This window comes from Anomaloglossus baeobatrachus, chromosome 1 (assembly GCF_048569485.1).
Source record: "Anomaloglossus baeobatrachus isolate aAnoBae1 chromosome 1, aAnoBae1.hap1, whole genome shotgun sequence".
NCBI lineage: Eukaryota > Metazoa > Chordata > Amphibia > Anura > Aromobatidae > Anomaloglossus > Anomaloglossus baeobatrachus.
This window is the reverse complement of record NC_134353.1, coordinates 113,234,111-113,247,338: the sequence shown is the minus strand read 5'-3', so window position 1 is coordinate 113,247,338 and position 13,228 is coordinate 113,234,111. Positions and strand designations below refer to the sequence as shown.

At 48.4% G+C, this 13,228-nt stretch overlaps 2 protein-coding genes across 2 annotated transcripts in view; one reads left to right on the top strand and one right to left on the bottom strand.

Annotated features, from left to right (window-relative positions):
- The window catches only part of FAM114A1 (family with sequence similarity 114 member A1), an 85,715-nt gene extending 78,319 nt beyond the window's left edge, over positions 1-7,396 (bottom strand). The window contains exon 1 of the mRNA XM_075346965.1: positions 7,194-7,396. The gene's annotated coding sequence lies outside the window, so the exon portion shown is untranslated. The remainder of the gene's footprint in view (positions 1-7,193) is intronic.
- The window catches only part of LOC142306674 (toll-like receptor 6), a 64,302-nt gene continuing 58,000 nt past the window's right edge, over positions 6,927-13,228 (top strand). The window contains exon 1 of the mRNA XM_075346960.1: positions 6,927-7,134. The gene's annotated coding sequence lies outside the window, so the exon portion shown is untranslated. The remainder of the gene's footprint in view (positions 7,135-13,228) is intronic.

The window sequence follows — 13,228 nt, the reverse complement described above, 5'->3', positions numbered from 1 at the left end:
TACATGTGGAAAGAGACAGACAGAGGCAGACCAGGAAAGAGAGAGAGACACAGACGGGGAGATAGAGAGAGAGAGAGAGAGAGACACACAGACGGGGAGATAGAGAGAGAGAGAGAGAGACACAGACGGGGAGATAGAGAGAGAGAGAGAGAGACACAGACGGGGAGATAGAGAGAGAGAGAGAGAGACACAGACGGGGAGATAGAGAGAGAGAGAGACACAGACGGGGAGATAGAGAGAGAGAGACACAGACGGGGAGATAGAGAGAGAGAGAGAGAGAGACACACAGACGGGGAGATAGAGAGAGAGAGAGAGAGAGAGACACACAGACGGGGAGATAGAGAGAGAGAGAGAGAGAGACAGACGGGGAGATAGAGAGAGAGAGAGAGACACAGACGGGGAGATAGAGAGAGAGAGAGAGAGACACAGACGGGGAGATAGAGAGAGAGAGAGAGAGACACAGACGGGGAGATAGAGAGAGAGAGAGACACAGACGGGGAGATAGAGAGAGAGACACAGACGGGGAGATAGAGAGAGAGAGAGAGAGACACAGACGGGGAGATAGAGAGAGAGAGACACAGACGGGGAGATAGAGAGAGAGAGAGAGAGACACAGACGGGGAGATAGAGAGAGAGAGAGAGACACAGACGGGGAGATAGAGAGAGAGAGAGAGAGACACAGACGGGGAGATAGAGAGAGAGAGAGAGAGACACAGACGGGGAGATAGAGAGAGAGAGAGAGAGACACAGACGGGGAGATAGAGAGAGAGAGAGAGAGACACAGACGGGGAGATAGAGAGAGAGAGACACAGACGGGGAGATAGAGAGAGAGAGAGAGACACAGACGGGGAGATAGAGAGAGAGAGAGACACAGACGGGGAGATAGAGAGAGAGAGAGACACAGACGGGGAGATAGAGAGAGAGAGAGAGAGAGAGACACAGACGGGGAGATAGAGAGAGAGAGAGAGAGAGACACAGACGGGGAGATAGAGAGAGAGAGAGAGAGAGACACAGACGGGGAGATAGAGAGAGAGAGAGAGAGAGACACAGACGGGGAGATAGAGAGAGAGAGAGAGAGAGACACAGACGGGGAGATAGAGAGAGAGAGAGAGAGACACAGACGGGGAGATAGAGAGAGAGAGAGAGAGAGAGAGACACAGACGGGGAGATAGAGAGAGAGAGAGAGAGAGAGACACAGACGGGGAGATAGAGAGAGAGAGAGACACAGACGGGGAGATAGAGAGAGAGAGAGAGACACAGACGGGGAGATAGAGAGAGAGAGAGACACAGACGGGGAGATAGAGAGAGAGAGAGAGAGAGACACAGACGGGGAGATAGAGAGAGAGAGAGAGACACAGACGGGGAGATAGAGAGAGAGAGACACAGACGGGGAGATAGAGAGAGAGAGAGAGAGAGAGACACAGACGGGGAGATAGAGAGAGAGAGAGAGAGAGAGAGAGACACAGACGGGGAGATAGAGAGAGAGAGAGAGAGAGACACAGACGGGGAGATAGAGAGAGAGAGAGAGAGAGAGAGACACAGACGGGGAGATAGAGAGAGAGAGAGAGAGAGACACAGACGGGGAGATAGAGAGAGAGAGAGAGAGAGAGAGACACAGACGGGGAGAGAGAGAGAGGGAGACACAGACGGGGAGATAGAGAGAGAGAGACACAGACGGGGAGATAGAGAGAGAGAGAGACACAGACGGGGAGATAGAGAGAGAGAGAGACACAGACGGGGAGATAGAGAGAGAGAGACACACAGACGGGGAGATAGAGAGAGAGAGACACAGACGGGGAGATAGAGAGAGAGAGACACACAGACGGGGAGATAGAGAGAGAGAGAGACAGACGGGGAGATAGAGAGAGACAGACAGATTGATAGACACACAGAGAGACAGGGAAACGCCCGGGTACTACAGCTAGTGTATAGTATTATTATTATTATTTATTATTATAGCGCCATTTATTCCATGGCGCTTTACAAGTGAAAGAGGGTATACGTACAACAATCATTAACAGTACAAGACAGACTGGTATAGGAGGAGAGAGGACCCTGCCCGCGAGGGCTCACAGTCTACAGGGAATGGGTGATGGTACAATAGGTGAGGACAGAGCTGGTTGCGCAGTGGTCTACTGGGCTGAGGGCTATTGTAGGTTGTAGGCTTGTTGGAAGAGGTGGGTCTTGAGGTTCCTCTTGAAGCTTTCCACGGTAGTGGAGAGTCTGATGTGCTGAGGTAGAGCGTTCCAGAGTATGGGGGATGCACGGGAGAAATCTTGTACACGATTGTGGGAAGAGGAAATAAGAGAGGAGCAGAGAAGGAGATCTTGTGAGGATCTAAGGTTGCGTGCAGGTAGGTACTGGGAGACTAGGTCACAGATGTAGGGAGGAGACAGGTTGTGCATGGCTTTGTATGTCATGGTTAATGTTTTGAACTGGAGTCGTTGGGCGATGGGAAGCCAGTGAAGGGATTGGCAGAGTGGCGAGGCTGGGGAGTAGCGAGGGGAGAGGTGGATTAAGCGGGCTGCAGAGTTTAGGATAGATTGGAGGGGTGCAAGAGTGTTGGAAGGGAGGCCAGAGAGCAGGAGGTTGCAGTAGTCGAGGCGGGAGATGATGAGGGCATGCACTAATGTTTTTGAAGATTCTTGGTTAAGAAAAGCACGGATCCGGGAGATATTTTTGAGTTGTAATCGGCATGAGTTGAAGAGGGCTTGGATGTGTGGCTTGAAGGATAGAGCAGAGTCGAGGGTTACTCCAAGGCAACGAGCTTGTGAGACTGGGGTGAGTGAGCAACCATCAAGTTTGATGGAAAGGCTTGTTGGAGGAGGTGAGTGAGGAGGAGGAAAGACAATAAACTCTGTTTTGTCCATGTTAAGTTTTAGGAATCGTGCAGAGAAGAAGGATGAAATAGCAGACAAACATTGTGGTATTTTGGTTAGTAGAGAGGTAATGTCAGGTCCAGAGAGGTAGATCTGTGTGTCATCGGCATAGAGATGATACTGGAAGCCGTGGGACTCTATGAGCTGTCCCAAGCCGAAGGTATAGATGGAGAACAGCAGGGGTCCAAGAACTGAGCCTTGAGGGACACCGACAGATAGGGGGCGAGCTGAGGAAGTGGTGTGAGAATGGGAGACGCTGAAAGTTCGGTCGGTTAGGTATGAGGAGATCCAAGATAGGGCCAAGTCTGTGATGCCCAGAGATGAGAGAATCTGTAGTAGGAGGGAATGGTCTACTGTGTCGAAGGCAGAGGACAGGTCCAGGAGGAGGAGGATAGAGTAGTGTCGCTTGGCTTTGGCGGTTAGTAGATCATTGGTGACTTTGGTTAGGGCAGTTTCGGTAGAATGATGTGGTCGGAAGCCAGATTGAAGCCGGTCAAAGAGGGAGCAGGAGGAGAGGTATGAGGACAATTCAAGATGGACATGCTGTTCCAGTAGTTTTGAGGCATAGGGGAGAAGGGATATGGGGCGATAGTTTGGCACAGAGGATGGGTCAAGGGAGGGCTTTTTGAGGATGGGTGTAATAGAGGCATGTTTAAAGCATGAAGGGAATACACCACTTGCTAGTGATAGGTTGAAGAGATGGGTTAGGGCTGGGATGAGGACTGCGGTGATGTTGGGGATGAGGTGCGATGGGAGCGGGTCCAGTGCACAGGTGGTTAGATGTGATCTTGAGAGTAGAGTGGAGAGATTGTTTTCTGTCATGGTGGAGAAGCTGGATTTGGAGGAAGAGGGATGAGTAGCTATGATGAGGGGCTGTGGTGATTGTGGGCCAAAGCTTGCTCTGATGTTGTCAATCTTCAGCTTGAAGAAAGAGGCAAAGTCTTCAGCTGAGATGAGAGGAGAGGGAGGTGGTGCCGGAGGACGGAGGAGAGAATTGAAAGTGTTGAATAGCTGTTTAGGGTTGTGAGAGAAAGAAGATATGAGGGATGAGAAGTAGGTTTGTTTTGCAGCAGTGAGTGTGGACTTGAAAGTGGTGAGGGACTCTTTATATGCAATGAAGTGCTCAGTGGAATGAGACCTCTTCCATCTGCGCTCAGCAATTCTGGAAGCCCGTCTAAGTTCTTTAGTCTGCCTTGTGTGCCAGGGTTGCCTGTTGATTGTGCGGGTTTTGGTGTGTGTGAGGGGGGCAGCTGATTCGAGAGCTGCAGAGATTGTAGTGTTGTATAAAGTTGCAGCGGCATCTGCATCATGTAGAAATGCAATGTCTGTGAGGGGGAGAAGGGACTGAGAAAGGGCGTGTAAATCAATGTGTTTGATATTTCTGCGAGGGTATGAAAATTTGTGGAGGGGGGGTTGCATACTTGGAGAAGAGAGGGAAGAGAATGTGAGTAGGTTGTGGTCAGACAGGGGGAGAGGTGAGTTAGAGAGGTTAGATAGGGAACAGAGGCGAGTGAAGATGAGGTCCAGCGTGTGGCCATCTTTGTGAGTAGCTGCAGAAGACCATTGGGTGAGGCTGAAGGAGGAAGCGAGTGTTAGAAGTTTGGAGACAGATGAGTGGGAAGTGTCAATGGGGATATTGAAATCACCCATAATGATGGTGGGGATGTCGGTGGAAAGGAAGTGTAGTAGCCAGGTGGTGAAATGGTCAAAAAGGCAGTGGCTGGCCCTGGAGGGCGGTAAATGACAGCCAGTTGAAGGTTGGAGGGGGCGTAGATGCGTACGGAGTGCACCTCAAAAGAGGGGAGCGTGACAGAGGGTGGTAGAGGAATTGGTGTAAAGGAGCATTGGTCGGACAGGAGCAAACCAACTCCTCCACCATGCTTGTTACTAGGGCGGGGGGTGTGAGAGAGTTGGAGACCACCATAGTGCAGCAGGAGAGGCAGTGTCAGAGGGGGTGAGCCAGGTTTCTGTGATGGCGAGGAAGGAGAGTTTATTAGTGATGAACAGATCATGAATGTAGGATAGTTTGTTGCAGACAGAGCGAGCGTTCCATAGAGCTCCTGTTAGTGGGACTGGGGGAGCGGGGGCTGGGTGAATGGGTATGAGGTTTGCGAGGTTGCGGAAATTTGTGTTAGGTTGTTGAAGAGGGTTTGAAGTGACAATAGGGATGTGGTGAGGAGGACCAGGATTAGGAGAGATATCCCCAGCAGTGAGGAGAAGCAGTGAGAGTGTTAGTAAGTGGGAGCAGGAGAGGCCGTGAGATGGACGTGTGTATCTGGAGACACTGGGTGAAATGTGGAGGAAAATATCTGAGGGGAAGGTAAGATAGGTGGGGAGAATGGAGGGAGAGATGAATAGTTCATTACTGGCTTTAGGGATCAGAGGGAGCAGTAAAAAGTGAAGTATTATAGGGGTGTGAGTGACTAGAAACACAAACATTGTTTACAGTGACTATGTATCCAGTTACCTTCCGGTCACTTCTGGCCTAATTCAATGCATCATACTTATATGGTGCATACTTGTATTGGTGCAGACGAAAAGTCTTGTGCAGACTTTTATTTGCCCCACTATATACACATACAAGTGCACTCAGCTGTGAAGGGGTGGGTTGCAAGACTAACCCCTTGATCACTCAATCAAAGAAAAAAAAAAAAAAAAAAGAAGATGCTGCTTGACATAGGCAAAATAAACAAAGGTCATAAAAGGGGGGTGCAAAACAGGGGGGGAAAGATCACAGTGAGATGCTGGAGGATGTCAGGAAGATATTGAAGCAAAGAAAGAACAGGTCAGATATAGTGCAAAAGTAGAGTGCATGAATTGACATACCAGGTATTAGCACACACAGCAGAGCAAAGTGGAGTGAAGATCAGTTCATGGGAAAGTAGAGTGCATGAATTGACATACCAGGTATTAGCACATATATATTACTGTATCTATACATACACACAGAACAGCTTTGATTCTGAACTTTGCAACGCACTGCATTTTTACACGGCACCATGGTGAAAGAAAGTAAAAGTACAAAAAAAAAAAAAAAAACCAAACACAACAAAAAGCAGTGTTTAGGCTGTGTTCACACACTGCTTTTTTTCATTGTTTTTATGCAAATAAACACTAATAAATAACTGCTTTTTTACAGGTCCAGTAAAACCTTTGAAATTCCAGAAATCTCATGCGCACACATCTGCTTTTTTCCCTTGACTGAGAAATGCTACGTTTTGAAAGAAGCTGCATGTCAATTTTTTCAGCGTTTTTGCTGCTTTTTTCACCATTGAAATCAATGGTAGCGCAAAAACACAACTGCTGATTTAGTGGTGAATGGAACTAAATTTAAAAAAAGTACTGTAAATAAATGACACCAAAAGCACAGCAAAAACCGCAGCTTTCTTACTGCCAAGAGATGAGGTTTTGCTGTAGAGGAAAAGACTCAGCAAAAATGCAACGTGTGAACATAACCTGAGGGTGTATGCACATGATCAGGACCCGCGGCGTCCTGGATGCGGCAAGTCCAGACCTGCGGGGCTGCGAGTCTCCTCCACAGGAGAACACAGCTGATTGTGCATACAATACGGGCTCGGGCGGTTGCGGTCTCTCGCTGTATTCTCCCCCTGTGGAGAACGCCTGTGTCTCCGCAGGAAAGAATTGACATGCCGCGGCTCAGGAAGCCGCACTGCAGGTCAGTTTTCGCTGCGAGTAAAGACAAGCACAGTGGGCACGGGATTTCTAGAAATCTCATCCACTGTGCATCGTAATTTTTTGGATGCAAAAAAACAAAAAACACTCTGTGGCCAAAATGCTGTGAACCCTTATTGTGGGCACGCAGCCTAACTCAATGTAAGAGAAGACCCCATATGAACAAAAAAAAAGAAAAAAAAGACATAAACAAATAAGGAGAGTGGTTCACGCGGTTTTGCTGCGGTTTTTGAGCCGCACTCGCCTGCCTGTGGAGTCTTTCTGAAGTTCTGACTGAAGCGGAGGCGCAGGCACAGTCCTAGTGACCCAGCGCCACCTGGTGGCGGGATTAGTGCACTGCAGCCACATCCGCTCATCAAGTTGTTTGACTATTGCAACAAGTCACGATCCAGCCAGAAAAACAAGGCTACATCTGTCGTGTCTGCCTCAGCCCAGTCATGATATGTAAGCAGGACATTCTGCTGCAGGATTGATGGAAGCCGCAAGTTATCATTCATCTGTGAATGGAGCAATGGTGCGACATCTGCATAATGCTGCACAAATGTCACGACATGTCCATAGAGGTAAGGAGCACCGTGCTAACAGCAGCTAGTGAGCAAATAACGGGGACGGAGTTCCTTACCGCACAGCTCTTCCTCCTTCCAGTGATGTGCTGCACTCACTCCTCCCTCATTGCCACGTACACTGATTCCCACGTACAGGACAATGTCCGCACAGTGCACTGACGGTATACATGTATACCCAGCCCAGCAGCACGAGCACTGCACGGCTCCACTGTCTGATCCGGGGGATTGCCCTTGTTTTCTGCTCTCTGAGTATTAGTCCTTTATAAATTAGTTTGTTGCTTAGAGTGCAGCAAGTTTTATGCCCACCAGAGGGCGCTGATGTAACGTTTCCTCCACTGCTGAGTAGTCTAGAAGGCAGCTGCAAGTTTTATGTCCACCAGAGGGCGCTGATGTCACTCGTCCCTCTGGTTAGTCTATAAGCAGCTGCAAGTTTTATGTCCACCAGAGGGCGCTGATGTAACGTTTCCTCCACTGTCTGTAAGGCAGCTGCTAGCTATGTCCACCAGAGGGCGCTGATGTAATGTTTCCTCCACTGTCTGTAAGGCAGCTGCTAGCTATGTCCACCAGAGGGCGCTGATGTAATGTTTCCTCCACTGTCTGTAAGGCAGCTGCTAGCTATGTCCACCAGAGGGCGCTGATGTATTTCCTCCACTGCTAGTTAGTCTATAAGGTAACTGCAAGTTTTGTGTCCAGCAGAGGACGCTGATGTAGTATTTCCTCCAGTGCTGGTTAGTCTATAAGGCAGCTGCTAGTTTTATGTCCACCAGCGGGCTCTGATGTAAAGTTTCCTCTGTGAACGTAAGTCTCTAAAGGCCGCTTTACACGCTGCCATATCGTTACCGATATCGCTAGCGAGCGTACCCGCCCCCATCGGTTGTGCAACACGGGCAAATCGCTGCCCGTGGCGCACAACATCGCTCGGAGCCATCACACTACTTACCTGCCTATCGAAGTCGCTGTGACCGGCGAACCGCCTCTTTTCTAAGGGGGCGGTTCGTCCAGCGTCACCGCGACGTCACTAAGCGGGTGCCTAATAGAAGCGGAAGGGCGGAGATGAGCGGGAAGTCACATCCTGCCCACCTCCTTCCTTCCACATTTCCGGTGGCCGCAGGTAAGGTGAGGTTCCTCGTTCCTGCAGTGTCACACATAGTGATGTGTGCTGCCGCAGGAACGACAAACTACATCGTATCTGCAGCAGCAATGATAATTGGGAATAGGGGGGCATATCACCGATTAGCGATTTTGCACGTTTTTGCGATGATGCAAAATCGCTCATAGGTGTCACACGCAACGACATCGCTAAAGCGGCCGGATGAGCGTCACAAATTCCGTGACCCCAACGAGATCGCTTGAGTGATGTCGTAGCGTGTAAAGCGGGCTTATGGCTACATGCGCACGCTGCATTTTTTGTCGCTTTTTTTGGTGCTTTTTTTTTGTCAGCAAGTTCTGACATTTGACTTCCCAGTAAAAGTCTATGAGAATTCAGATTTGCTGTGCACACGTTGCAGTTTATTTGTCAGCAGTTTTTTTTTCAAAATTTTGTGACAAAAAAACAGCAGCATGTTCATTCTTCTTGCATTTTTGTCAACTTTTGTCACCCCTTGAAATCAATGAGGGGTTTAAAACCGATGGCAAAACGCATGGTTACAAATTGTTTGGTTTTTGCAAAAGTTTTACCCCCAGTTTTGTCAACAAAAACGCAGCTCCCAAACTTAGTTCCAGAATTACAAAATCAATGCTGGAGTGATTTTGGGGTGTCTGTGTGTGTGTGTCTCTCCCCAAGCGCTACATACTCACCGATCACCAGTCGGCTGACACATTGCTCCTGCGGCAGCTCTTTGTTCGTCCCAAGTCGGCTGCTCATTAGGCTCATGCTTCCCCGACTCACGAGCGTTTATGATTGGTTGCAGTCAGACGCGCTCCCACGCTGAGTGACAGCTGTTTGACTGTAACCAATCACAGCCGCCGGTGGGCGGGTCTATATCGTACAATACAATAAAAACAATGATTAAAAAACAGCGTGCAGTGCCCCCCCCAATTTTGATACCCAGCCAAGATAAAGCCTCACAGCTGAAGGCTGGTATTCTCAGGCTCGGGAGACCCACATTATTGGGAGCCTCTCAGCCTTAAAATATCAGCCAGCAATTGCTGCATCCATTAGATGCAACAGTCCTGGAACTTAACCCGGCTCTTCCGATTACCCTGGTGCAGTGGCAATCAGGGTAATAAGGAGTTAATGGCAGCCATAACAGTCAGCAAGTCCTAGATTAGTCATGGCAGGCGTCTATGAGACACCCCCTATTACTAATCTGTAAGTGAAAGTAAATAAAAACAAAACCCAAAAAATCTTTTATTTGAAATTAAAAACAAAAAAGCACCCTCTTTTACCACTTTATTAACCCCTGCAGGTCCAATGTAATCCACACGAGGTCCCACGACGCTTCCAGCTCTGCAACATCTGACACTCACAGAGAGCACCATAGAACACAAGACTGCCTGTTGTGAGCTCCACGCAGCAACTGAAGTGAGTCGCACTATTAGAATTGACGTCACTCAGGTTAGCCGCGGCAACAGCTGGAGTCCTCCACCTGTGACAACAAATCATCCAGGTGATTTCAGGTCACAGCTGGAGTCCTCCACCTGTGACCGCAAATCAGGCCGCGATTGAAGTGAGCCACAAGTGGACTCACCTGAGTGACGTCACCGCTGATTGTGCGGCTCACTTCAGTCACGGCCTGAACCTCACCGCAATGAACCTGTGACGTCACTGCTATGACACACTCCGTATTGCAGGTCCCGCAACTGTGACGTCAGGAATTCACCTGAGTTCATTCTCATCAAGTGGCTCTGTCTGCACTCACAGCCGGCAGTCATGTTCTATGGTGCGCGCTGTGACAGGACAGGGCTGAATCGCTGTGGGACCTCGTGTAGATTACGTCGGACCTTCAGGGGTGTTTTGGGGTTAATAAAGTGTTGAAAGAGGGTGCTTTTTGTACTTTATATCAAATAAAGGATTTTTAGGGTGTTTATGTTTATTTACTTTCACTTACACATTAATGATTGGCACAGGATATCATAGATGACTGCCGTCACTAATCTAGGACTTAGGGGTACTTTGCACGCTGCGACATCGCAGGCCGATGCTGCGATGCCGAGCGCGATAGTACCCGCCCCCATCGCAGCAGCGAATTCCTTGTGATAGCTGCCGTAGCGAACATTATCGCTACGGCAGCTTCACATGGACTCACCTGTCCTGCGACCGTCGCTCTGGCCGGCGACCCGCCTCCTTGTTAAGGGGGCGGGTCGTGCGGCGTCATAGTGACGTCACACGCCAGGCGGCCAATCGGAGCGGAGGGGTGGAGATGAGTGGGATGTAAAGATCCCGCCCATCTCCTTCCTTCCGCATATCCTACGGAAGCCGCAGTGACGCCGGTAGGAGATGTTCCTGCGGCTTCACACACAGCGATGTGTGCTGCCGCAGGAGCAAGGAGCAACATTGGACCGTCGCGTCAGCGTAATCATGGATTACGCCGACGCTGCACCGATGATACGATTACGACGCTTTTGCGCTCGTTAATCGTATCATCTAGGCTTTACACACTACGATGTCGCATGCGATGCCGGAAGTGCGTCATTTTCAATTTGACCCCACCGACATCGCACCTGCGATGTCGTAGTGTGCAAAGCCCACCTTAGGCTATCTGCCCACGGGACAACATACCCGCAGATTTTGCCACAGGATTGTCCCTAGGTTTACCGCAGCTGCTCCCCGTAATCCCCAGCTATCCATTACTGTGGTATTTTTGCGGAGTTGTTGCGGTAAACCTGCGGAAAGAGTGCCGAGTTCATGCAGAATTCCTGCGGAATTCCCGCCCTGTATCTCCATAGTGGAGGAGCGGGAATTCCGCAGATATTTCCGCATGAATAATTGACATGCAGTTACGTGCGGCTGTGGGACATCCGCAGCATATTCTGCAGCCACACATACCGCACCACTGATACAGCACTACCCAAATCCCGTAGGATAACATGGGGAGTGTCTGTACTTGCTAGAACCTGCGGATTTACAGTTAGGTCCAGAAATATTTGGACAGTGACACAAGTTTTGTTATTTTAGCTGTTTACAAAAACATGTTCAGAAATACAATTATATATATAATATGGGCTGAAAGTGCACACTCCCAGCTGCAATATGAGAGTTTTCACATCCAAATCGGAGAAAGGGTTTAGGAATCATAGCTCTGTAATGCATAGCCTCCTCTTTTTCAAGGGACCAAAAGTAATTGGACAAGGGACTCTAAGGGCTGCAATTAACTCTGAAGGCGTCTCCCTCATTAACCTGTAATCAATGAAGTAGTTAAAAGGTCTGGGGTTGATTACAGGTGTGTGGTTTTGCATTTGGAAGCTGTTGCTGTGACCAGACAACATGCGGTCTAAGGAACTCTCAATTGAGGTGAAGCAGAACATCCTGAGGCTGAAAAAAAAGAAAAAATCCATCAGAGAGATAGCAGACATGCTTGGAGTAGCAAAATCAACAGTCGGGTACATTCTGAGAAAAAAGGAATTGACTGGTGAGCTTGGGAACTCAAAAAGGCCTGAGCGTCCATGGATGACAACAGTGGTGGATGATCGCCGCATACTTTCTTTGGTGAAGAAGAACCCGTTCACAACATCAACTGAAGTCCAGAACACTCTCAGTGAAGTAGGTGTATCTGTCTCTAAGTCAACAGTAAAGAGAAGACTCCATGAAAGTAAATACAAAGGGTTCACATCTAGATGCAAACCATTCATCAATTCCAAAAATAGATAGGCCAGAGTTAAATTTGCTGAAAAACACCTCATGAAGCCAGCTCAGTTCTGGAAAAGTATTCTATGGACAGATGAGACAAAGATCAACCTGTACCAGAATGATGGGAAGAAAAAAGTTTGGAGAAGAAAGGGAACGGCACATGATCCAAGGCACACCACATCCTCTGTAAAACATGGTGGAGGCAACGTGATGGCATGGGCATGCATGGCTTTCAATGGCACTGGGTCACTTGTGTTTATTGATGACATAACAGCAGACAAGAGTAGCTGGATGAATTCTGAAGTGTACCGGGATATACTTTCAGCCCAGATTCAGCCAAATGCCGCAAAGTTGATCGGACGGCGCTTCATAGTACAGATGGACAATGACCCCAAACATACAGCCAAAGCTACCCAGGAGTTCATGAGTGCAAAAAAGTGGAACATTCCGCAATGGCCAAGTCAATCACCAGATCTTAACCCAATTGAGCATGCATTTCACTTGCTCAATTCCAGACTTAAGACGGAAAGACCCACAAACAAGCAAGACCTGAAGGCTGCGGCTGTAAAGGCCTGGCAAAGCATTAAGAAGGAGGAAACCCAGCGTTTGGTGATGTCCATGGGTTCCAGACTTAAGGCAGTGATTGCCTCCAAAGGATTCGCAACAAAATATTGAAATTAAAAATATTTTGTTTGAGTTTGGTTTATTTGTCCAATTACTTTTGACCTCCTAAAATGTGGAGTGTTTGTAAAGAAATGTGTACAATTCCTACAATTTCTATCAGATATTTTTGTTCAAACCTTCAAATTAAACGTTACAATCTGCACTTGAATTCTGTTGTAGAGGTTTCATTTCAAATCCAATGTGGTGACATGCAGAGCCCAACTCGCGAAAATTGTGTCACTGTCCAAATATTTCTGGACCTAACTGTATCTACAAAATCCAGATAAATCCGCAGGTTTTCCGCGGCAAAATCCGCAGGTACATTGTCACGTGGGCACATAGCCTTAGTGGTTGCTGTGGGCTGCTATTAACTCCTTATTACCCTGATTACCACTGCACCAGGGCAATCGGGGAAAGCTGGGTGCAGCGTAGAATTAGCGGCTGTGGGCTGTTATTGTTAGGCTGGAAAACGCCAAATAATGATGGCCCTTGCCACCCTAATACTATCAGTCCCCAGTTGTCTACTGCACCTTGGATAATTTTAGAAAAATGGGGGGACCCCACATCATCTTTTTTTTTTTTTGAATAAAGCAAATACTAAAAAAAAAGCATGGGATCTCCTCTATTTTTCATAACCAG